Raw genomic sequence first — 24,277 nt, 5'->3', positions numbered from 1 at the left:
CTTCTTTGGCTTCCTTAGCACTCTTTCTATTTGCTGACTACTTTTAAGTCTTTTTAACTTCCTTCTCTACCAGCTGCCCTTGAAGTATTGTTTTTCCTTTCCCTCAGCCATCTTCACTTCACTCCACATTATGCAGTCTCATTACTTCAGATGTTAATGAAACTCAAATCTTTATGTCCAGTAAAGATCTTTTTTTCAAGTTTCTTTGAAAACAAACCAAATAGCTCACAGTAACTTCAAATTAAAACATTTCTAAAATAATTTCTCTTCTCACATTCCAAGGTGATTTCTTCTGAACGTCTCATTTTTGCCACCTTTTAATCATTAAACTAAGTGGATCAAATTAGAAAGTGAAAAGTTATTCTCTTTATTATTAAATAAGTAAATTTATTAAATTTATTTAAAAGGTAATGAAGAATATTAAGACTATTGGTAAATTAATGGAGGAAGTAAAGGAAAGAAAGCACACAAGTGATTTTTAGCTTTCTAGTTTGATCCATATACATAATAGAATACTATGCAGCCACAAAAAGAACAAGAGCATGTCCTTTGCAGTGACACGGATGGAGCTGGAGGCCATTATCCCTGGAAAACTAACACAGGGATGGAAAACCAATTACCGCATGTTCTCACTCATGAGTGGGGGCTAAATGATGAGAACTCATGGACACATAGAAGGGAAGACACACGCTGGGGCCTTTTGGAAGGTAGAGGGTGGGAGAAGAGAGAGGATCAGGAAAAATAACTAACAGGTACTAGCCTTAATACCTGAATGATGAAATAATCTGTACCCCCATGACATAAGTTTACCTATGTAACAAACCTACACTTGCACCCCGATCTTAAAATAAAAGTTAAATAAATAAATAAAAATGTTTCTCATATATAGGCCATCTTTTCCATTCCTACATCTTATGATATCCTCACTTATTCCCAATCTACAGATGCTCCTCAATTTATGACAGGATTACATCATCATAAAGATGAACCCATCAGTAAGTTGAAAATACATTAATATACCAAATCTACTGACCTTCACAGCTTAGACTAGCCTACCCTAAACGTGTTCAGAATGCTTACATTAGCCTACATTTGGGCAAAATCATCTGACAATACAGTGCACTGCAGAATATCGGTTGTTTACCCTCCTAATCTTGTGGCCTGACTGGTAGCTTCAGCTGCTACCTCCCCAGCATTTCAAAAGAGTATCGAATCACACATCCTTTGCCTGGGAAAAGATCAGAAATTCAAAATTCAAAATAAGGTTTCTACTGAACATGTATCACTTTTGCACCGTTGTAAATTGCAAGTTGAATCATTGTTGAGGATTCTCTTACAAATATGGTCATGGCCTGCATAACTGTTTTAGTCAAAGACTATGTTTTAGTCAAACATTATGTTTGACTAAATCCTGCATAATGTTTTAAGTCAATAACAGAAAATTGTACATACAAAGGTCATTTCATAAGATTATAATACTGTATTTTTACTGTACCTTTACTATGCTTAGATATGTATAGATACAAAAATACTTACCATTGTGTGACAATTGCCTACAGTAGAATAGCACAATAACATGCTGTACAGGTTTATAGCCCAGGAGCAACAGGCTATATCATACAGCCTAAATGTATAGTAGGCTAAGTTTGTTTAAGTATCCTCTATGAAGTTTCTATAATGACACAATCACCTACAAATTTATTCTTTAGAATATATCCTCATTGTTAATTGATGCATGACTATACTTACCTGTTTTTTCTGCCTCTAGTTTCAAAGCCTTGCATCCATGATCTTCATGATGTCTGCGTTAGTTGTCTAGGGATGTTAAAATAAAGTATTACAAGTCGGGAGTTGGAACAAAATAAATTTATTGTCTCAAAGCTCTGGATTCTAGAAGTACAAAATCAAGATGTCAGCTTCCTTGGCCCCTTCTCAGGTTTGTGAAGGAGAATCTGTTCTATGCAGCAATCCTAGTTTCTGGTAGCCTCAAATGTTTTTTGGCTTACAGAAGATGTTTTCTCTGTGTCTTCACACCATCTTTCCTGATACATCTATTTCTATGTCAAATTTTGTCTTTGTATTAAAATACCAATCACCTTGGATTAGGGCCCACACTAATGACCTCATCTTAATTTGATCCTCTGCAGAGACGTTGTTATGGGTTGAACATTATATCTTCTCAAAATCTGTATGCTGAAATCTAATCCCTGGTGGATGTGAGTGATATTTGGAAGTGGGGCCTTTGGGAGACAATCAGGTTTTGACGGGGAGGCCCTCATAAATGGTATTAGTGCCTTTATAAAGGAAACCAGAGAGCAACTAACTCACCCCTTCTGCCATGTGAGGACACCAGAAGTCAGAATTCTGCAACCTGGAAGAGAGCCCTACACCAGAACGTGACCATGCTGGCACTCTTACCTAAGACTTCCGGATTCCAGAACTGTGAGAAATAAATTCCTGTTGTCTCAAATAGCCCACTATGTGGTACCCAGTCATAATACTATGACATCCAGCCAGAATTAAGGCAGACGTTACTTCCAAATAAAATTACATTTACATGAACCGGGAATGAGGACTTCAACATCTTTTTTGAAGAACAAATTCAACCCATGACAATGCCAGAGGTATGATTACAAAAGATGTTATAGTACACCCCCCTCTTTCTTAACTCTCCATTATTATCTCAAGAAGTCAACTATTTAGGAAATAATTGAGGCTGTCTTCAACCTTCTTCCAATATTTCTTTCTCATCTCGTCTGCTAGTAATGCTTATCAATGGCCCCTTGCTCCAACCAGTATATTCCCGATGCTTTGAATTTTCTGGGTTTTGCTGAAACTTCAATCTTTACCTGAAATATTTTCTCCTGGCTACTAACACTTTACCTAATTTTCATAACCCCAAATCAAATGGTGTGTTCTCTAAAAAGCCCCCCTTGATTCTCTGGTCTCAATCCGCAATTCCATATTCCCATTGCACTCATTTAAATCTTTTAAAATGTAAGATTTACAAAGCCCAACTTCTACAGAGATCTCCCTCATTCTTCAATGAATTCTATTCTACTCCTTTTAATGAGCCGAAATGGCATGTGAATAGTGAATATTTAAAAATACATGATTTATTTAATTGATCTATGTTTGCAAGTAGGGCCTCCTGAAACTATCAAACCTGAAAGAATCACACTATCATTGATAAAAATGGAAAAGCTTGACAGAGCAGCCTCTATGTCAGAAATTTTAATGAGCTTGACTGATAGACGATACTTGTTAAATATATCAGAGCAGAATGCATAAGTCATTCCCATAAATGTAGGGATTGAATTTACTATATGAAATCTCCAAGTGGATAAAGAGAGTAACCAAAGGCACTCAGTGAGCTTTGGGAAACTCTGTTATTTATTGGGTGGAAGGAGAAATAATTTCCAGATCTACAGAAGGTGAAGAAATGAACAATGAGATGAAAGGATGTATCTGGTGTAGAACATAAATTTAATAATGGCTGGTTCTCACCTTAATTCTAGGTTTAGTTCTAGAATGTAGATACCACAAAATGGAAAATAAAAATTAATGTATTTACAGAGGTAGCTAGGTAACCTGTTTTGCACTGAAAATATTCTGACAGATTTCAACTAAAACACATGTACAGATGTAGTTACAAAAGGGTGTTTTTCCTACTTAGGAAGTATTTAGCTATGCTATAATGTTCACATTTAACATGAAAACCTAAAACACTTAATGAAATTCTTAAATTATGCTACATTATGGTGCATGATTTAAGAGTTTCATTCTAATTAAGTATATGTACTAGTGCCTGGGTCGTTCAGTGGTAGAATTCTCACATCTGCCAATTAAGCATACGTTTAAAGCTATAATTATTGCTAGTCTGCTTTTCTGTCTATACTTTTACCATTCCTCAAAAGACTTAATGGGTTTATTGGATAATTTTGGGAGATGGGACCTAAATCTTAAAGCTTTGTTGATTCACTGGAAATTCTAAGTGCAATATTTCACCTTTGGTGTTTCGTTACATAATGGATAACACAGTTAACCCATCTTTCCCTGATGATAATGTTTGTCTTTACTTAAAAGGTATCATAATTTAAGTGCTGTAAATTTAAGAAATAGATCATCATTTTTTCCATAAGATTATGGCAAGGCAATCTGGGAGTAACTCATGAGTTTCTTTCACCATCTGCCAAGAGCAGAGGAGCATTCCTTTATGGCTTTCTTCTTAATGGGAAAATGAGTGGGTTTATGCACATCTCTGTTTAATTTGGGACCAAATACATCTCTTAAGAATCCTTACTTCCTTTTAGAGAGTGTTAATTCTAAAGCAATTACAATGTGACAGGTGGAAAGCACAGGTAAAAACACAGCTGCACGCCTTTAAATGATGCCTATAAACATTCGGAAATAACCTAGGATATTTCCATGATCTTACAAGATGGGGTTGTCAGCAAGCCATCCTGCTCTACCCAGTGGAATGCTTTCAAGACAGCCAGCGATGTTTTACATGTTGCTGAACTACAAAATACAACATGGTCTTGTTTGCTCTCCCCAGTGACCTGCCGGTGTGGAATTCTCGTTTGCTTCTTTTGGGGATTGTGGTCGGCATTTTCACTTTTGAAATATGTTACGTTCTCCATTATGTATAGAAACTTCTGATTTACCGACATTTGGTATATTTTAGAAGGTTAAATGTCCAAAAGTCCAGAAAGCTATAGAACTTTAAAACAAAAATAAGATGTTATATGTAAAAGAGAAATACTTCATCAGTTCATGAAAATAAAGGTCTTTTCAAATTTTTAATAATGGCAAAATTATTATATACAACCATTTAAATTATTAAGCACGTTTAATAGAATTCTGAGTATCTCATTTTACAATAAAGAAAAATATTTTATAAACCTGGTTAGGGATTCTCAAGATATTTAAGTGTCAATACATGTACATGTTATCAGAGAAAAAGAACACATTTATAACTAATTGGGAAGTTTATCAATTAAAAAACAGAATCTTTTCAATCTTGTCATTCAAGAAGCCCTGATCTTTTTGATGTATCATAATAATTCTAAATATTAACAATATTTGAAATTCTGTGAAAATATAGAAGGATAGGCCTGGTGCCCAGCATTTTGGGAGGCCAAGGTGGGTGGATCATGAGATCAGGAGATCGAGACAATCTTGGCTAAAATGGTGAAACCCTGTCTCTACTAAAAATACAAAAAATTAGCCCGGTGTGGTGGCGGGCGCCTGTAGTCCCAGCTACTGGGGAGGCTGAGGCAGGAGAATGGCGTGAACCTGGGAGGCGGAGCTTGCAGTGAGCAGAGATCTCGCCACTGCATTCCATCCAGCCTGGGCGACAGAGCGAGACTCCCTCCAAAAAAAAAAAAGGATAACTGTAGCAATATTCGTAAAGTTTCATGTTTTGTGTTACTTGTTTATCAGTAACAATTCTCACTGTCACCTTAATAAGATGCTAAACTTCTGTCCTGATTGTCTCTAGGTCCCCCAAAAGAAGCACAAGGCATATTGCTAGACAAGCTGAATTAGAAAATTGGGAATTGGGAATTGGCTCTGCAAGTTGATCTTGAAAACTTGCTGATTTCATGTCTTTTAACACAAAGCACACACTCTCAACATTCAGCAATCTTGCCCTGAGGAATTAGTAATATAAAATCACTTTTCCTCTCTTATTTGATGGAATTAAATCTCCAGCTCCATTGCTTATAAAACAAAGCTGTTTGAGTCACTTCAACTTGCACTGAATTCTTTAACACTTTAACACATATTTTTGTTTGTTTGTTTGCATTGTGTTGAATGTTCTACCTAGCTTTTCTAATTGTACTCAGGAAGAAATGGTCTACTAGAAGTTAGATTGCTACAGTGAGAAGCAGAAGTAAGAAGTTTTCCAAAAACCTCTTTCATACCAGCAGAGATGTCTTTCCTTTCTGTATATTCATCATAAAATGTTAATGTCTGATGTGAGAGCAATATGTGAATATGTTATATTTACCTTTTAAATAAAGAAAGCTAAATGTGTAGGTGTTGGATTTGCTTGATTGAGGGCTATTTATCAATTAAATGTTTCTTATATCCATGCACCTGTTTGAATAATACATACAGTTTATTTTTAGATAAATACTGTGTTCACTCTTGAAACGATAACACCCTAGAATATACAACATATTAAATTTAAGACCCAATGCTTTACATTTACAAAGTAAAAGATAAAATGCTAAATGTTTCCATTATTTTATATTGTTCTCAACATTTTAAGGCTTAACTTTTATTTACATAACATTGCAATCTAACCTAAATATGTAGGCTTTAGATTCTAGCTGCTCAGATTCAAATGCTAGCTCCATCACTTGCTTAAGTTACTTAAAGCTCCTATAGCTTCATGGCAAAAGACTATTAAAACTAAACTAAACCTCCATTATAGGATCAATGTTGAGGTTGAAATAATACGTATGATGTAGTGACTCTATTCCCAGGCACAAATAAAACTTCAGAAAGCCAGCGTGAACTATATTATCTCTGTGATTTTAGACGAAACATCCAATATTTTTATTTTCATTACCAACTTACAAAATTATAAAATAGTATCATGTTTAAAACTCAAAATGTGTTTGGATATTTGAAGATACCCACACTCAAAGTCTCCCAGTGAATAGTTAATTATTCTTTCGAGCACACAAGTCCACTTTTTAAATTTAATAAACAAGTTGGGGATTAAAAACATAAAGCAACAGTTCTAAACAATTAGAGAATTCTCTTGGAATGCTAATGTAAGATGATTTTCTTTCAATCATGACATTTTCCTTTATTTTGCTTTCTCTTCCTTTTTTCCAATCACATCTATCAAATATTTTTTAGGCACTCAGAATTCAGACATAAAAGCCAATTCCTAATTGTCAAGGAATCCATTGCGTATAGGGGAGATCAGCGTTAAAACAATTTACACGGAGTGTTGTTTATGTGATAAGAAAGTGTCGAGAGGAATACAAAATAATAGTGGTGGTGTTTTCTACAACTATCATGTTGTGTTCACAGTGCTTTTTGTTTTTTATATTACAGTTTGACCTGTTAATATTAAAATATTTTAAAGTAGAAAGGAAGGGAAACAAGCTATGCTTGAGTAAAATAACAATGGATTGTTCATTGCTTGTCTTCAGAAGGAAATGATTAAGACAGGTATTTTTTAAGTGAAGAGAATGATGTGGCCTGTCAAAGATGACCTGCTTTCTAAAACAATTGAAGGACTTGAAAATAATTACCTTTTAATTTTGTTTGGTAAAGCAGTTTTAGGAGTTCTTTCCAAAATATTACTAGTGATTTAGAAAAAGTACTTAGCAATAACCATGAAATAAACTAGTATTAAAGTATGGTTAGCAAGCAAAATGATCTAATAGGCATACTTAGAATTCATCTTTTCCATTTGGAGTACATTTGTGGAAATAGAAAATCTGCTAGTATAGTTTGCTGTGGTCCTGTCTTAAACAATGAATATGTGAAAAAGTTTTTGTATAATGTGTGGCCCGAGGAGTAGTATCACCTATTCCTTGGTTTTCCACAAGGCCTTTACTCCTACATTCCTAGGCTTAGACCTAACATTTCTAGTGTTTTATTTTAAAATAATAGTTTATAGAAATATACATATTAATATTTATTATTGTTACATAAAATATAAAACACATTTGGGAAATATTTTTATACCATGTATTCAATTCTCTTATATCAAAGAAATATCTGCACTTGCATGCATATTTCAGTCCTCTTCACAATAACCAAGACATGGAATCAACCTAAGTATCCATTAACAGATGAATGGATAAAGAAAATGTGTCATAGAGACAAAACAGAATATTATTCAGCCATAATAATGACTAGAATCCTATTGTTTGTAGCAAGAGGAATGAGTCTGAAGAATATTTTATTGAGTAAAATACATCAGGCACTGAAAGACAAATATTGCATGTTCTCACTCATATGTGGGACCTAAAAAAATTGATCCTTGGGGGAAGTGAATAGAATGGTGGTTGCCAGAAGCTGAGACCCATAGTGGGGAGGGGGAGGATGAGGAGGGATTGGTTAATGGGTGCAAAAATAGAGTTAGATACAAGGAATAAGCTCTAGCATTTGATAGCACAATAGGGTGCCTATGGTTAAAAATAATTTAATATATATTTCAAAACAGCTAGAAGGGAAGATTTGAAATGTTTCTGAAACAAAGAAATGATCAATGTTGAGGCGATGGATATCCCAATTGACCTGATGTGATCATTACACATTGTATGCATGTGTCAAAAGTTCACAGGCACCCCACAAATGTGTGAAACTGTTATATATCCATTAAATTTAAATTAACATAAATTGTAATTGAAATTTAAGTAAGTCTAAAAGAATACTTGAAAACTGTTAAAATATTCAGCTAGATGGCCTTTACCATCCTCTTTTGCACTCTTTCCCCAGTCTCTTCTCTACCTTAATGGTGATAATTGTGGGTAGAATGGAGACCTAGAAGACTGGCCAGTGGGTGCACCACGGGTGCACTAGTGGGTCTTCTATGGTCTGTGGCTAGCTCCAATACTTTACATAATGTACCATGGGAAAGCTCTTTATATGCAAGTTGCCTCATAGAAAATCAGTCCCATTTAAAGGAGTCCCAATAATGTAATTGATATGGTTTGGCTGCTTCTCCCCCCAAATCTCATCTTGAATTGTAATCCCCATGTGTCTAGGGAGAGACCTGGGGGAAGATGATTGGATCATGGGGGAGGTTTCCCTCGTGCTATTTGTATAATAGTGAGTGAGTTCTCACAAGATCTGATGGTTTTATAAGGGGCTCTTCCCCCTTCACCCCTCTCTCCTCTCTCCTGCCACCATGTGAATAAGGTTCTTGTTTCCCCTTTGCCTTTCACCATGATTGTGGGTTTCCTGAGGCCTCTCCAGCCATGTGGCACTGTGGGTTGGTTGGACCTCTTTTCTTTATAAATTATCAATCCTGGGGTGGTATCTTTACAGCAATGTGAGAACAGACTAATGTAGTTAGTACATTTTGAAATATAATTACATTTCATAATATAATTATGAAACATTGCCAGCAAGATTTTCATATCTATGAAATGATACCTTAATAGATAATTAATAAAATAGGTCTATTCTGTCCTAAAGCTTTGAGTATCTTAAACATTCAGCTGACATTATGAAGCTCAGAATGTTAAACACCAGATATCCCCAAAGTCCAAAGTCTTGCCTGTATTGAAAATCAATTAACTTAATAGCTTGAAGTTTTTGACATCCTGATGAAGTAAAAAAATGTACCTCTTCTAAAAGAAGTTGAAGTATGCCACATAAATATTCCAATCTTTACTGAATCATGCATTTCTTATTAATATGGTTGAAAGCTGCTAAATAAGGGAAAGCAGGGATGCATCTTTTCACATACTGCTTGTAGTAGATTAGATTGCCACAATTTTCAGGAAACCAGTTTAGTTATGCATATCGAGTCTTAAAATTATTCATAATGTTTTTTATCAATTCCACATTGAGGAATTTACAATAGACAACAAGAGATATACATGAAGCTAAATGCAGAAAGATGCTAATTTTATATTTTTACAATATAGCAAATATTTTAAAAATCAAATGTTTAGTAAGAAAAAAAGGTTAAATAATGTATACTAAATAATTATAAGTTAAAATCTCATCATCACTAAGATTACATAATCATATAGTTTTAATGGTATAGATAAGTGCAAATACTATAATGTTAAGTAAAATAACACAATTAAAATGTTACTAGACAGGCCTGGTTGTAACAAGTCTATACACCCAGCTACTCAGAAGGCTGAGGCAGAAGGATCCCTTGAGCCTAGGAGTGAACTATGACGACACCATTTCACTCCAGCCTGGGTGAGAGAGAGAGATTCCGTCTCAAAAAAAAAAAAATTAGAAAAATGTTAGTTACAGTATAATGATTATACTGAAATAGATATATATTGCTTATGTGCAGAGAAAAATCATTAGTTTTAATAAATTAGCATAAATTGAAATAAATATCTCCAAATAGTAACACCAACTTTCTTTGGGTGATAATTCTCTTGTTTTTGAGACAGGGTCTCACTCTGTCACTGAAGCTTGAATGCAGTGGCATGATCTTGGCTCACTACAACATCTGCCCGCAGGCTCAAGCAATCCTCCCATTCCAGCTCCAGACTAGATAGGACTGCAGGTGCATGCCACCACACCCAGTTAATCTTTTGTAATTTTTTTATAGAATGTATTAGTCCATTCTCACACTGCTATAAAGAACTACCCAAGACTGGTTAACTTATGAAGAAAAGAGATTTAATTGACTCACAGTTCTGCAGGTTTAACAGGAAACATGATTGGGAGGCCTTAGGAAATTTACAGTCATGGGGAAAGGTGAAGGGGAAGTAAGCACATCTTCACATGGTGGCAGAAGAGAGAAAGAGAGTGAGGGGGGAAGTGCCACACATTTTTAAACCATCAGATCTTGTGAGAACTCATTCACTATGATGAGAACAACATGAAGGAAATCCACCCCCATGATCCAATCACCTCTCACTAGGTCCCACCTTCAATACATAGGGATGACAATTTCACAGGAGATTTGGGTGGGAACACAGACCCAACCACATCATTCCACCCCGATCCCTCCTAAATCTCATGTCCTCACATTTCAAAACACAGTCATGCCTTTTCCACAGTCCCCCAAAGTCTTAACTCATTTGAAGATTAACTCAAAAGTCCCCAGTACAAAGTGTCATCTAAGACACCCTTCCACCTATGAGCCTGTAAAATAAAAAACAAGTTAGCTACTTTCAAGATACATTGGGCAAATGTTCCTGTTCCAAAAGGAAGAAATTAGCCAAAATACAAGGGATACAGGTCCCATGCAAGTCCAAAACCCAGAAAGGGTGGTAATTAAATCTTACAATCACAAAATAATCTTTAACTTTATGTCTTACATCCAAGGCAGGCTGATGCAAGGAGTGGGCACCCAAGGCCTTGTGCAGCTCTGCCTTTGTGGCTCTGCAGGGTACAGCCTCTGTGGTTGCTTTCATGGATTGGTGTTAAGTGCCTGAGGCTTTTCCATGTGCAGGTTGCAAACTGTTGGTGGATCTTCTATTCTGGGGTGTGAAGGATGATGCCCTCTTCTCACAGCTCCACTAAGCAGTGCCCCAGTGAAGACTCTGTGTGGTGGCTCCAACCCCACATTTCCCCACTGCTCTGCCTGAGTAGAGATTCTTCATGAGAGCTCCACTCCTGCAGCAGACTTCTGCCTGGACATCCAGGTATTTCCATACATCCTCTGAAATCTAGGTAGAGGTTCCCAAACCTCAGCTCTTGCCTTCTACATACCTGCAGGACCAACATCATGTGGAAGCTGCCAAGGCTTGGGACTTGCATCCTCTGAAGCCATGGTCCAAGCTCTATCTTGGCCTGTTTTAGCCAGGGCTAAAAGTGGAGTGGCTGTGACACAGGATACCATGTCTCAGGGCTGCATAGAGCAGCTGGGCCTAGCTCAGGAAACCATTTTTACCTCCTAGACCTCCAGACCTTTGGTGGGAGGGGCTGTCGTAAATTTATCTAAAATGCTCTGGAGCCATTTTCCCCATTGTCTTGCTGTTAACATTTGGCTCCTTTTTACTTAAGTAAATTTCGGCAGCAGGCTTGATTATCTCCCAAAAATGGTGTGTGTGTGTGTGTGTGTGTGTGTATGTCTGTGTGTGTGTTTGTGTGTTTCCCACATGGCCATGTTTTAAATTTCCCAAACTTATATGCCCCGCTTCCCTTTTAAATATAAGTTTCAGTTTCAGATATCTCTTTGTTCATGCATATGAGGATTTTGCCATGTTGTCCAGGTTAATGTCAAACTCCTGAGCTCAAGCAGTCCTCTCACCTTGGCCTCCCAAAGTGCTGGAATTACAGGCACTAGCGACCATGCCTGGCCTCATCTTTGGATAATAACTTTAAAAAGCAGTACACTTATTATTTTTTAAATGTCTGATTAACAGATAAAGATTGTATATATACAAGGTGTATAATGTGATGAATTGACATATGCAAACATTGGGTAATGATTGACACAATCAAATTGATTAACATATCCATCATTACCCATGCTATACTTTAGATCCTAGAACATGTTCATTTTATAACTGAAAGTTTCCCCCAGTCCTTAACCCCTGGTAACTACTGTTCTCTCTGCTTCTACGAGTTTGAATTTTTTAGAGTCCTCAGATAGGTGAGATTATACAGTACTTTACTTCCTGTGTCTAGCTTATTTCATTAAACATAATGTCCTCCAGGTTCATCCATGTTGTCACAAATGGCAGGATTCCTTCCTTTTTTTGTTGGCCGATATGTGTGTGTGTGTGTGTGTGTGTGTGTGTGTGTGTGTGTGTGTATATAATTTAAAATTGTCCTCCTGTTAAAGTCAGTGAAAATACTGCACTATTAAAACCACAAGCTTTCATTTAGTATTTTAAAGTGAATATTTTAAAATACAACTGACCATGGTTTAATACGGCACTCATTATTCAGTACTATTCATTTGTTAATACCTCATATAGGCCACAGAACATGAGAGATAATCTTCATGAAATCGAACGTAGTTATTTTGTACTTTATAGATGATTGATTACACCATACTCAGGAACTTGCTATTTTTGTCATGATGCATTTTTAAAAAATATAACTCTAGAAAGTTGTATCTTCTGAAATATATGACCAAAATTATGCAATTTTAACATAATTAAGCAGAAATCAAATAATTGGACCATAAATGCTCTGTTGTTGAGATGAAATATCTGCAGAGACCACTTTGCATAATGTAATACAAAATCCGAACAGTTTTTGCTTTGCTTTCTATCCCCTGCTGCTTGGTGTCCTCTAGGGAGGCATTTTACAGCCTGTAATCTTACAGCTCTTTCATCTGTCATCCTTGAGATTCCAGCCTAGAACTTAACACTGAGAAACCTGCTTTGAGTTTTTACAGGTCTGATGAATTAAGAGGTCTATAAACCAAAAAATATAATTTTTCTCCATGTCTCATTTTGTAAGCACCAGACTTTTTTCATGTGGTCTATATATTCTTATTTAAGCCAGTATTATCAAGTTTAAAATTACAATATAGAACAGTTGAAAGTTTATAATTAAGCTGAGAAAAAAAAAAAAATCCTTCCAGGGAAAAACAAATGAGGTTTATTTACTGAAGCAACGGCTGAGTTCTTATTTCCAGGATAACATTATTTAGGAAAACCATTATATGTCTCATATAAGTAGCTTTTGTTTTTCTGTTTTTTTTTTTGTTTGTTTGTTTGTTTGTTTGTAGACAGAGTCTCATTCTGTCGCCCAGGCTGGAGTGCAGTGGCACGATCTCAGCTCACCACAACTTCCGCCTCCCTGGTTCAAGTGATTCCCCTGCCTCAGCCGCCCAGCAGCTGGGATTACAAGCGCATGCCACCACACCCGGTTAATTTTTGTATTTTTAGTAGAGATGGAGTATCACCAAGTTGACCAGCCTGGTCTTGAACTCCTGGTCTCAGGTGATCTGCCCACCTCAGTCTCCCAAAGTGCTGGGATTATAGGATATGTAGCTTTTATAAGTAGTCTTCTGTCTTACAATTTTCAAGATAAAATGTTTATAAAAACCTAAAATATGATCAACAACTTTGAAATGTAATGTCTACAGCTAAAATGGAATGGGAAAAAAAATCATAAACTGCTCTCCTATAATGCTGTTTTCTTTTTCTTTTTTAATTCTTGATTTATTTGTACTAATTCTATGTACTTTACTCAGATACCGGAAGCACATAGCAAATGGAATAACTTACAGAGTGAGATGCCAAAAAAATTGTTTTTAACGGTAAAATTTAAGAAACAGAGAGCATTATAGACTCAATATGAGAAGCATTACTGAGAAGATGCCAGGTCATCAAATTTCTGTATAATCTAGTTGCAAGGGTAAGAAAACAATATTGGCATTTAAAAATAACATGAAACTTCCTACATATTCTGGTCATTCTTTCTATATTCATATGTAAGACCACCTCTTCTTATATCTCATTCCGGCTGAAACACAATAGTCATTTTTCTAAAGGACAGATCAAGAAATGCTGTTCAAGAATGAAGGCCTGGAATTGGGGACCCCGAGAGTTTGCTTGATATTCTACCCCACTGTACCCAAGCTGCTACCTAACATGCAAGACAAAGTACCTTTTTCCTTTCCCTCAGCTTTTCTCAAGCAGAAAGAGTCTCTCCTCATAGCCACCACAACTGTGATTGTTTCAGGTCTCACCTGAAGCCAGCAGGTCTCAGAGTCTCACTGGAAGCCCACAGTGTACTACCCAGGTATTACTGCTGGTTATTCAGGGCCCAAGGAATCTTTAGTAAGCATGTAATAAATCCTGCCAGAACTGGGTCCTTTTCTTCAAGGCAGCGGGTTCCCTTCTGGCCCAGAGTGTGTGTGTCATCCAGAAGTTAGGGCCTGTAATCGGGGCCTCATAACCATGCCCAGTGTCCTATCTTACTGTGGCTGAGCTGGTATCCAAGATGCAAGATGCAAGACAAAGTCCTCTTTACTCTTTCCTTCTCTCTTCTTAAGCACAAGGAAAGTGTCACTTTCATTGCTGTAAGTTTCACTGCCTGGGATTGGGGGAAGCATGATGCAAGCACTCTCTTTGCTCCTCCACATGGTGTCTCACTAGGCCACATGTCCCCCAGCTCTACTGGCTTTGAGACCAGCCCTGCACTAGGACTTGCCTAGGAGTTGCAGTCCTTATGTCCTAACCTGCCTCTTACAGTTATTTACCACTCCAGAGCACTTCAGTCTGCAGTGGTGAGGCTTGCTGAAAATCACGTCTGGTCACTGGCTAGGGCTGATCTAAATGCTCCCTCCAAGCATGGCATTGGCTAAATTTAGTTCAGTTTTGCTTTCTTTGTGACAGGCAGCACTGGGTTCAATGCAAAGTCCCAAAATCTCTGCACTCTCCCTCCCTCAAGCAGATTCTCTCTTCACCCCATGCCATTGCCATGGAATGGGGAACGGATGACACTGGTGATTCAAGACTATCTTTCTTACCCTCTTCAGTGCCTTCTTAGCCATATGAAGTTAAAACCAGGTACTGTAATTGCTCATCTGATTGTGGATCTTATGAGGATGCTTTGTGTGTGTGTGGATAGTCGCTAAATTTTAAGTTCCTGTGGGGGATGATGATGAGTGGGCGCTTCTATTCAGCCATCTTGCCCTGCCCCTTCATGGTTACTTTTCCTCTTCATGCCACTTTTGCCCTTGGGATTCTTAGCAATTGTTAGCATGGCTCAAAAGACTGATAAGTGATGTAAAGGACCTTTGCTAAAAGATGAAAAATGCCAGCAGAGTTCAAAGCAGTCTCTAAAAAACTCAGAGTCAAATATTAAATTTGAGACTGGCAAGGTATCTGGCACTTGAAGAACTGAGATGCCCACGAGAGAGTAATAGAGAAGTGAAACATATACCTCATCCTGGTTTTTCCCTTCTGACATTTACCAAGGATAAGAGACTGATAGACCAAGGAGAAAGTATTTGAAATGCAGAGGAGAGATTTAAGGGAGCTCACAGTACGGGGACATAAAATCATTGAATAGGAGAGATACTATATAAAGTCCATAATGTACATTTGCAACTAATGGGGGTGAAACGGACTACAAGACAGGAGTAAAGGTGTGTCCGGAATTGGTTCCTTCCAGTGGGTTCTTGGTCTTGCTGACTTCAAGAACAAAGTCACACACCCTTGCCATGAGTGTTACAGTTCTTAAAGATGGTGTGTTTGGAGATTGTTCCTCCCTATGTTCAGATGTGTCTGGAGTTTCTTCCTTTCGGTGGGTTTGTGGTCTCACTTGACTTCAGGAGTGAAGCCGCAGACCTTCACAGTGAGTGTTACAGCTCTTGAAGGTGACGCATCTGGAGTTGTTCATTCCTCCTGGTGGGCTCATGGTCTTGCTGGCTTCAGGAGTTAAGCTGCAGACCTTCACGGTGAGTGTTACAGCTCATAAAGGTAGTGCAGACCCAAAGAGTGAGCAGCAGCAAGATTTATTGCAAAAAGTGAAAGAACAAAGCTTCCACACCATGGAAGGCGACTCAAGCGTGTTGCCACTGCTGGCTCCCCTGGCCAGCTTTTATTCCCTTATTTGGCCCAGTCCACATCCTGCTGATTGGTCCGTTTTACAGAGCGCTGATTGGTTCGTTTTTACAGAGTGCTGATTGGTGTGTTTACAAACCTTTAGCTAGACACAGAGCACTGATTGGTGCCTTTTTACAGAGTGTGAATTGGTGCATTTTACAATCCTTTAGCTAGACACAGAGTGCTGATTGGTGCATTTACAATCTTTTAGCTAGAAGGAAAAGTTCTGCAAGTCCCCACCCAACCCAGAAGCCCAGCCAGCTTCACCTCTCAAAGGGAGATTCAAACATCAGAAAAAGAGTGAGCAGAAGGGGGAGAGAGACATGGAGTGGGGGAGCATAGAGAGAGAGAGAGATGTAGGAAAGGAGGAAGGGAAGAGGAAAAGGAGGAAGGGAAGGAAGGAAAGAAGGAAGAGAAGGAAGGAGAAAAGGGAAGAGGAGAGAGGATAAAACAAAAGGACTCCAAAACCAGCAGTCCGTCACCTCTGTCTGATTAGATTGGGGTGATCTGCTCCTCCATGTCTGGTAAATACCAATGTAAGTTATCTTTAGGGAGAAACAGGAGAGACACATTGAAATGTCTAACAGAGTGTCATTAGAGTTTCTGTCTGGGTGAAAGGAAAGGGACAAAGGGATGTTTAAAGAAATAACAGTGAAGAACTTCCTAAAATTTACAAAAGGCATTCAGTCACATATGAACAAAATTCTACAAAACTCAAAGAATAAATAATAAGAAATCTATACCTAAACTCATTGTAGTAAAATTGCTGAAAATCAAAGAAAAAAAATTTGAGTGGTTATTTTCAGGAAAATGCACTTTCTTCAAAGGCATGCAATAAAACTAGCAGTAATTAAAATAACATATTTAGAAAGCTGAATGTAAACTATTGCCAACCTAAAGTCCTATACCTAATAAAATTATACTTCAAATATGAAGAAAAAACATCACTTTTTCAAATTAAAAACCTAATTTTTTAGCCAGGCGTAGTGGCTCATGCCTGTAATACTAGCGCTTTGAGAGGCCATGGCGGGCGGTTAGCCTGAGGTTGGGAGTTCAAGACCAGCCTGGCCAATATGATGAAACCCCGTCTGTATTAAACATACAAAAATTAGCTGAGCTTGGTGGCACGTATCTGTAATCGTAGCTACTCGGGAAGCAGAGGGGGAGAATCGTTTGAACCCAGGAGGCGGAGGTTGCAGTGGGCTGAGATCACGACACTGCGCTCCAGCACTCCAGCCTGAGTGACAGAGGGAGATTCCGTCTCAAAAAAAGGAAAGGAGAGAAGAGGAGAGGAGAGGAGAAATAATTTTAGATCAATAATAGATTCTAATATGAATTATTTAAGCAGAAGGAAAATGATCCTATTAAAAGACAAAACAAGAAAATTAAGAAAACAATGGTAAATACCAGAAAGGTCAATATTGGGATAAATATGTATGAGCACTTAGCTTCAAACAATATTATGAATCTAATCAGCAAACACATGCATTTTTACAAATACAAAAATAATTTGTAAAGAGTCGACATGATAAAAGGAGTCACATTTATGGGGTTATTTTGGTAGAATGTACTAGTTCTAAAAGCAATGAGTTAATATTTTTCTGTTGGAGCTATATTGTTGAATACTTTTGAAAATAAAACAGACTACACAGATCTGTTTATAATGATTTAATTATATTTGAAAATAATCACTAGGAGATAAAAATGATGGAGCTACATTACATTCAAATCTGAAAAAAAATTTCAGACCACTGATAATATTTGTAACTGATAGTAACAGAATACCCTTTATCCAAGGATTATAATACACATGAAGCATTCAGAGATTCTGAAAGTGATAGCAATACCCATCTGTGTAATATGCGAGTCTCAGATGATAACCTACATAAACTTTCCTCATTAAAATATCAGATATTGAAACATACTTTATTTTAAACGACAATTTTAGTAACTGAACACAGATACTTTCTCAAAGTCACAGTTTGTGATAATACTAGAGTATTATTTTTAACATACTTATCACAAAGATAATATACAGAATGAAAGTGGTGCTGGCGCGGGTTGCCTGCGGTGTGCTCAAGCCTGGTAATTCCCAGCATCTTTGTTGGGGAGGCGTTTCGAGACGTGGCAGGATCACGGGCCCACCCGGCCTCCCCCTATTTCTCAGGTGTTTTTTTTCCTCCAGGGTATGGTTCCCCCCCTCCTGGCCCCTTTACCTGTTGTTGTTTGGGAAAGCCTTTAAGGATGAGAAGTCTCCTGCAGCCTATTCCTGCTAGACGACGGTGAAACCGCCCGTTTCTACGTAAGAGAAATAGCTAAAACTTAGCCGGTAGAAGCCCAGACTCGTGCCGCGCGCCGCGCGTATGTTACCAACAGCTACTTATATTGGGAGCGGCCTGAGGCGAGAGAATGGCGAAAAACTCGACAGAGGAGAGGAGGGGGGCAACTCTGCCAGTGATGCTGAGAATCCGGCCACTGCACCTCCTTCAGCCATGGGAGTATCAGAGCAAAGTACTCCGTCTCAAAAAAAAGAAAAAAAAAAAAAAAAGAAAAAATAAATTAAAAAAAAAAAAGAAAAGTTGCTTGATGGCCTGAATAGTCTGTTAGAAGCTAACATATGTGTGTGTGTGTGTACGTGTGTGTGTATATGTATGTATATGTATACATACATATACACACATATACATATACATACATATACATACATATACACACACACATACACACACACATATATATATTTCAGTAAAATCCTTCCCCCTTGAATACCATTAATAAAATTTACATATGAACACCTGTTGTAACAGGGTTTTCTTGATCAGTTTATAAGGAAATCCACTCAAAGTCAAATAGAATTTCTCTGTCAATCTCAGAGCGGCAATTTTCTCTATAAACAGTACTTTGTTGGCATATGATTATATTTTTGGTAAGGCAAAAAGCAAAAGTAAACTGAATTCTAATATTGACTCCTTTGACTTCCTATAAAAATACCATTACCTTTCAGTCTTACTCATTGCTCCAAAATTCGAAAATCTATCAACCTACTTAAAAATATATATTCTCAAATAGCTTAGCAAAATAAAATGATCTTTACAATACTTCTGGTGCTTAGAGGATGAAGGTATTGTATGGGCACTGCTTTACTTCTTGAGATCAAAGCAATTTTCATTTGAATTCATTACAGAGAAGCAGCCTGAGCCACATTTCATCATCAGCTGCTAGAGCTATGAATGTGATTTCTAACAATGTGCTCATTATAGGTGTAATGAAATTTGACTATAATTAAACAGTATAATGTTTGTCAAAATTGGACTTCACCATTATCTTTTCACAGAAATAAAATACCCAGTAGTTTCCTCTGTGTCACACCTGCATTATTCCCTTTGCTTTGAAAGATTCTTGTAATTTCTGAATTTATATTCATTGTCTATAAAATGAGACTGATACAAGGACATTTCTTAAATAATATAAATATGAATGCAGAGAGAAAGAAAAGCATGCACTGACTTACATACTCACACGCCACAACCAACACAGCTATTCTAGAACATCATAAAACATGATTGCTATACTCTGCAATACATCAGGTATAGATTTCATCAAGTTTTTTGGCTCTTACAGATAAAATTTTTCCCATAAATAGGTAATTATTATTTTAGTATGTTTATACAATTTCGACCTATGCAATCATTTTCATTATTTTTTTCTGCTTTTAAAATAAAAATAGATAAATTAACCAGGCTTTACAAAAACCAGTAAATTAATAACAATAGCAACAACAATAATTAGCATTTAGGAATACTAACATGTTGTTACCTTTGGTGTAGCCTATAGCGCCTACACTACAAACCTGTACAGCATGTTACTTTATTGAATACTGTGAGCATATGTAACACAATGGTAAGTTTTTGTGTCTTTAAACATATCTAAACATAGAAAAGGTATGGTAAAATTATGGTATAAAAGATTAATATGGCACTTACGATGAACAGAGCTTGTAGGACTGGAAGTTGCTCTGGGTGAGTGAGTGAGCGGGTGAGTGTGTGAGTGAGTGAGTGAGTGAGTAGTAAGTGAATGTGAAGGCCTAGGATGTTACTGTACACCAGGGTCTCCCAACCCCTGAACTGCAGACCAGTACCAGTCTGTGGTAGGTCTGGTAGGAGCTGGACTGTGCAGCAGGAGATGAGGGGCAGGCGGGCAAGCAAGCATTACCACCTGAGCTCTGCCTCCTGTCAGATCAATGGTGGCATTAGATTCTGAGCACGAACCTTATTGTGAACTGCGCATGTGAGGAATCTAGGCTCCACATGAGAATGGAATACCTGATAATCTAAGGTGGAACAGTTTCATCCTGAAACTATTTCCACCTTCGCATCCACCCTTCCACCTCCATCCTCCCAACTCCCATCCCTCCAACCCCACACCAAGACTCCAGACTGTAGTATCCATTAGAGCAAGAACTATTTATGTGTTGTTAAGTATTATCTTCCTAGAACCTAGCTCGCTTCTTGGCACATATCTGTGCAATCAAATCATCTTTTTGTTGACCATGTGATTATCTTACATACTGATAACATATGATGACAAGATATTTGTTCAAAATGATAATTATTGGTATCTAGCTGAAATTGTTCACCTCTCCAGATTCTGTACTATTTAATGTAACAACATGACACTGTTAACATTTCCTGGGAATTTATTTTATCCAGATCAGTTTCTATTTTGTTTCCATGTTGCGCCAACACTCAAAATGCTGTTACTACTCAAAAGGAATTTAAAAGATCACTTACTATTTCTAGTAGAGTATTTTTTATGGTAATTCAAAGAAAGTTCTAGACATGTATGTTGCTGTAGCTGTAGCTACAGCAATTTAGGTTATACCTACTTTCACAAATAAAGTGCTCTTCAGCTTAAGACTTTATTGCTAGTTTAATGTTGCTCAAACTCACATGTTCTTGCAATTAAGATAGATACTATTGAAAAGAAATTTGAATACCAATAGGCAGAGTATTTTCCTAACAGCGTCTTATAAATATTTAACCCTGCAATCTATTTTATGAGATATAGTAAAAACTCACTCTTTAGAGCAACTGAATATAGCTGCATTTCAATGCTCATGCTCCTATAATATGAGCCAGCCTGCTTTATAAGTGTGTATTTTGAGATACACAAGTTGGAAATTTCAGCTGTATTCACCTCAGAGGCTCTTGGTCTGTTTCGATGTTTTAAAATTATTTTGATAATTGGAATTATTTAATTATGAAAAGTATATCTGATTTTAGAAGTGTGTATATATACACATATAAATATTCACAAAAATATGTAAAGTAAATAAAATACCTCATTGAGGATCCTATTTGCATTCATTAAGACTACTATCATAATAGTTTATTTCTCTCTGAGAAAATTTCAGTTACCAGATATTTGCACATCTGCATGTATGTGTTTTTATTTTGTTGACAAATAGAATAAACGTTATGCATATTTTTGTATTTTTTTCCACTTAAAACACACTTTGAATATCTTCACCTAGTAGCAAATACATCTTTATTTCAGTTTTATTGAGGCCTACATAATAATTCATGGTAGAAATATATCTGTAATGGGCACTTAGATTGTATATTTTGCTATTAAAATTGATAGCATAAGAAGCATTTATAATCTATACATATGTCTATACTTAGATGTCAAAGTATATATTTAGAATCAATTGCTACTTGAGTAAAAATTTTGCCAAAATGCCTTTCAAAGAATTTGTATCTGTTTACATTCCCAAGGAGATACGTAAGAATGCTTATTTTTTAGATCCGAATAAACCCTGTGACTTAAATATATTTTTTAAATGTACAATCTGATGATAAGACCAAGAATACCAGTTAACCCTTAAATGGAACTTACTATGTGCAAGAAACTATATACTATTTGTGTCTGTGCGTGCATCTGTGTAAATCTGCATATATACACAGATATGTATATAATATAAATTTATATACATGTATGGAGAGAGTTAAACAGATGTCTCAAATTTGTTAATTTCATATGCATTATTTATGCATCTTGACTACTGCCATTTGGAAATATCTACAAACACACACCACATATATACACATTCCAAAGGAATACATATGCATATATAGAACCATATAAATATAATGTTTTTAATAATTCACAAGAAGTTCTTCATTTCCAACAGGAAAGGGATTTGGCAGAAGGTATTATACTTTTGAAATTGATCTTTTTATATCTGCAAATTTTATTTCTGTAATCAATGAAAACATAGCTATTTGAAGAAGTAGAAACAGGAAGAGGAGATTAAAGAAAAAGAAAAGGGAGAGGTTACACTCAAAAGCATTAGTCTCAGCTAGGGACAGTGGTAATTTTTTTCAAGACTTCAATAAACAGATAATAATTAGTTTATTTATTTACTTTTAGTGTTTTTTTATTTAATTTCAACTTTTATTTTAGATACAGGGAGTACATCTGCAGATTTGTTACATGGGAATATTGTGTGATGGGAAGGTTTGGAGTGTGGATACTGTTACCCAGGTAGTGAGCACAGTGCTGGCCTGATGGGTGGGTTTTAAATTTTTTTTTAACCTCCTCCTCCCTCCACAGTCTAGTAGTCTACAGTGTCTATTTTTCCCAATTTATGTCCCTGTGTGCTCAGCGTTTAGCTCCCATTTACAAGTGAGAACATGTGGTCTTTGGTTTTCCATTCCTACATTGCTTTGCTTAGGATTATGGCCTTCGGCCCCATTCATGTTGCTGTAAAGGACACGATTTCATTTTTTTATAGCTACATAGTAGTCCACGGTACATATGTAAATTGGTCTATTGGAATGCTTTTAGAGCATACAGAGAGAAGTACAGATTCAAAATTATTTTCTTTTAATTAACAAGTAGTAATATTAAAACTTAACAAACATAATATAAAAACTAAAAATTATTGATCATCTTTATTTAAGAATGTTGAGGAAACCATTCTAACACTGACAACATTTTCTGTCTGATTTTGAATACTTTCTTCCACTAAAAATGTCTGTTATTCTAATGTACCTACTTCGTTAGACCCACTGCATTTTAATTCTCACTTTTACACATAAATTTGGGGATTTAACAATGAAGTAAGAATTGTGAACAAAAAAGATCTGGCTCATTTTTGCTGCTTTTAATCTAGTGGTGAAGACAGAATTAAGGCAAATAATTTAAGGGCATACGTTTTATGAGATAGTTAGTATGACATGATGTATTCATAGTGATTAGGAAGGTTTTTCCTGAGGATGCTTTGTTTGAGCTGTAACTTGAACTTTGTGTGTAATTTACCAAGCAGAAATCAGAAGTAGATGTGAAATAAAAAAGTATTCCAGATTAAAAAAAAAATAGTTCAAGAAAAGAAGTGGCACATTGGAAGAAGTAAATGATTCTCATGCAATCATTATGATTGAATCACAGCGAGATTGAATCACATTGAATGAGTTAATCACAGCGAGAGAGTGTGAGGGGTAGCATGAAACTACTCTGAAGAGTTAGACAAGGGCTTCATTGAGGAAAATGTTGTCAACCACATTAAGAAAGTTGAACTTTGTCCTTAAGAAATTTGCTGTATCTTACAAATATATATTGTTAAATTATGCCAGGGATGTTTCTAGATTCTGGGGTTTCATTGATGAACAAAACAGAAAAAAAAAAAAAAAAAAATCCCTACCTTCATGAAGTTTACAGTCTAGTGTATTTTGCAAGTAGTTTAACCGTAAGTGTGGAATTAACATCTGCAGGATGAATCTGACGGAATGAAGCACAGATATATTCAGACCAAGCACAAATTCCCCGAGACCCAACACTCAACAGTAGATTAGGCCAGATGTCCTACACATGGCTTCACCCAGATACGTGTTCTTCCCTTTCCTCTTATCTTATATTTGATCGAATTACATTTACTTAGTGACCACGTTTTTGAGGAAGCATTTCTTGTAGTGAAATGTTTCCTGATTTCAGTTTTCTAAGACACGGGCAAGAACCAGGTGAATTTTTTTTTTTTTTTTTTTTTTTTTTTTTTTTTTTTTTTTTTTTTTTTTTTTTTTTGT

The 24,277-nt window shown here is 36.5% G+C and overlaps 1 long non-coding RNA gene across 1 annotated transcript in view; it reads right to left on the bottom strand.

Annotated features, from left to right (window-relative positions):
• LOC108530767 (uncharacterized) overlaps window positions 1-24,277 on the bottom strand; it is a 227,637-nt gene that overhangs the window by 74,829 nt on the left and 128,531 nt on the right. The window contains exons 2-3 of the long non-coding RNA XR_001885947.1: window positions 1,750-1,815; window positions 1,081-1,228 (exon numbers count right to left, since the gene is read on the bottom strand). This is a non-coding gene — a long non-coding RNA (uncharacterized LOC108530767). The remainder of the gene's footprint in view (window positions 1-1,080; window positions 1,229-1,749; window positions 1,816-24,277) is intronic.

The sequence above is a fragment of the Rhinopithecus bieti genome, unplaced genomic scaffold (genome assembly GCF_001698545.2).
Source record: "Rhinopithecus bieti isolate Rb0 unplaced genomic scaffold, ASM169854v2 scaffold_7683, whole genome shotgun sequence".
Taxonomy (NCBI): domain Eukaryota; kingdom Metazoa; phylum Chordata; class Mammalia; order Primates; family Cercopithecidae; genus Rhinopithecus; species Rhinopithecus bieti.
The sequence above is the reverse complement of the archived record's forward strand: the minus strand, read 5'-3'. Positions and strand labels throughout refer to the sequence as shown.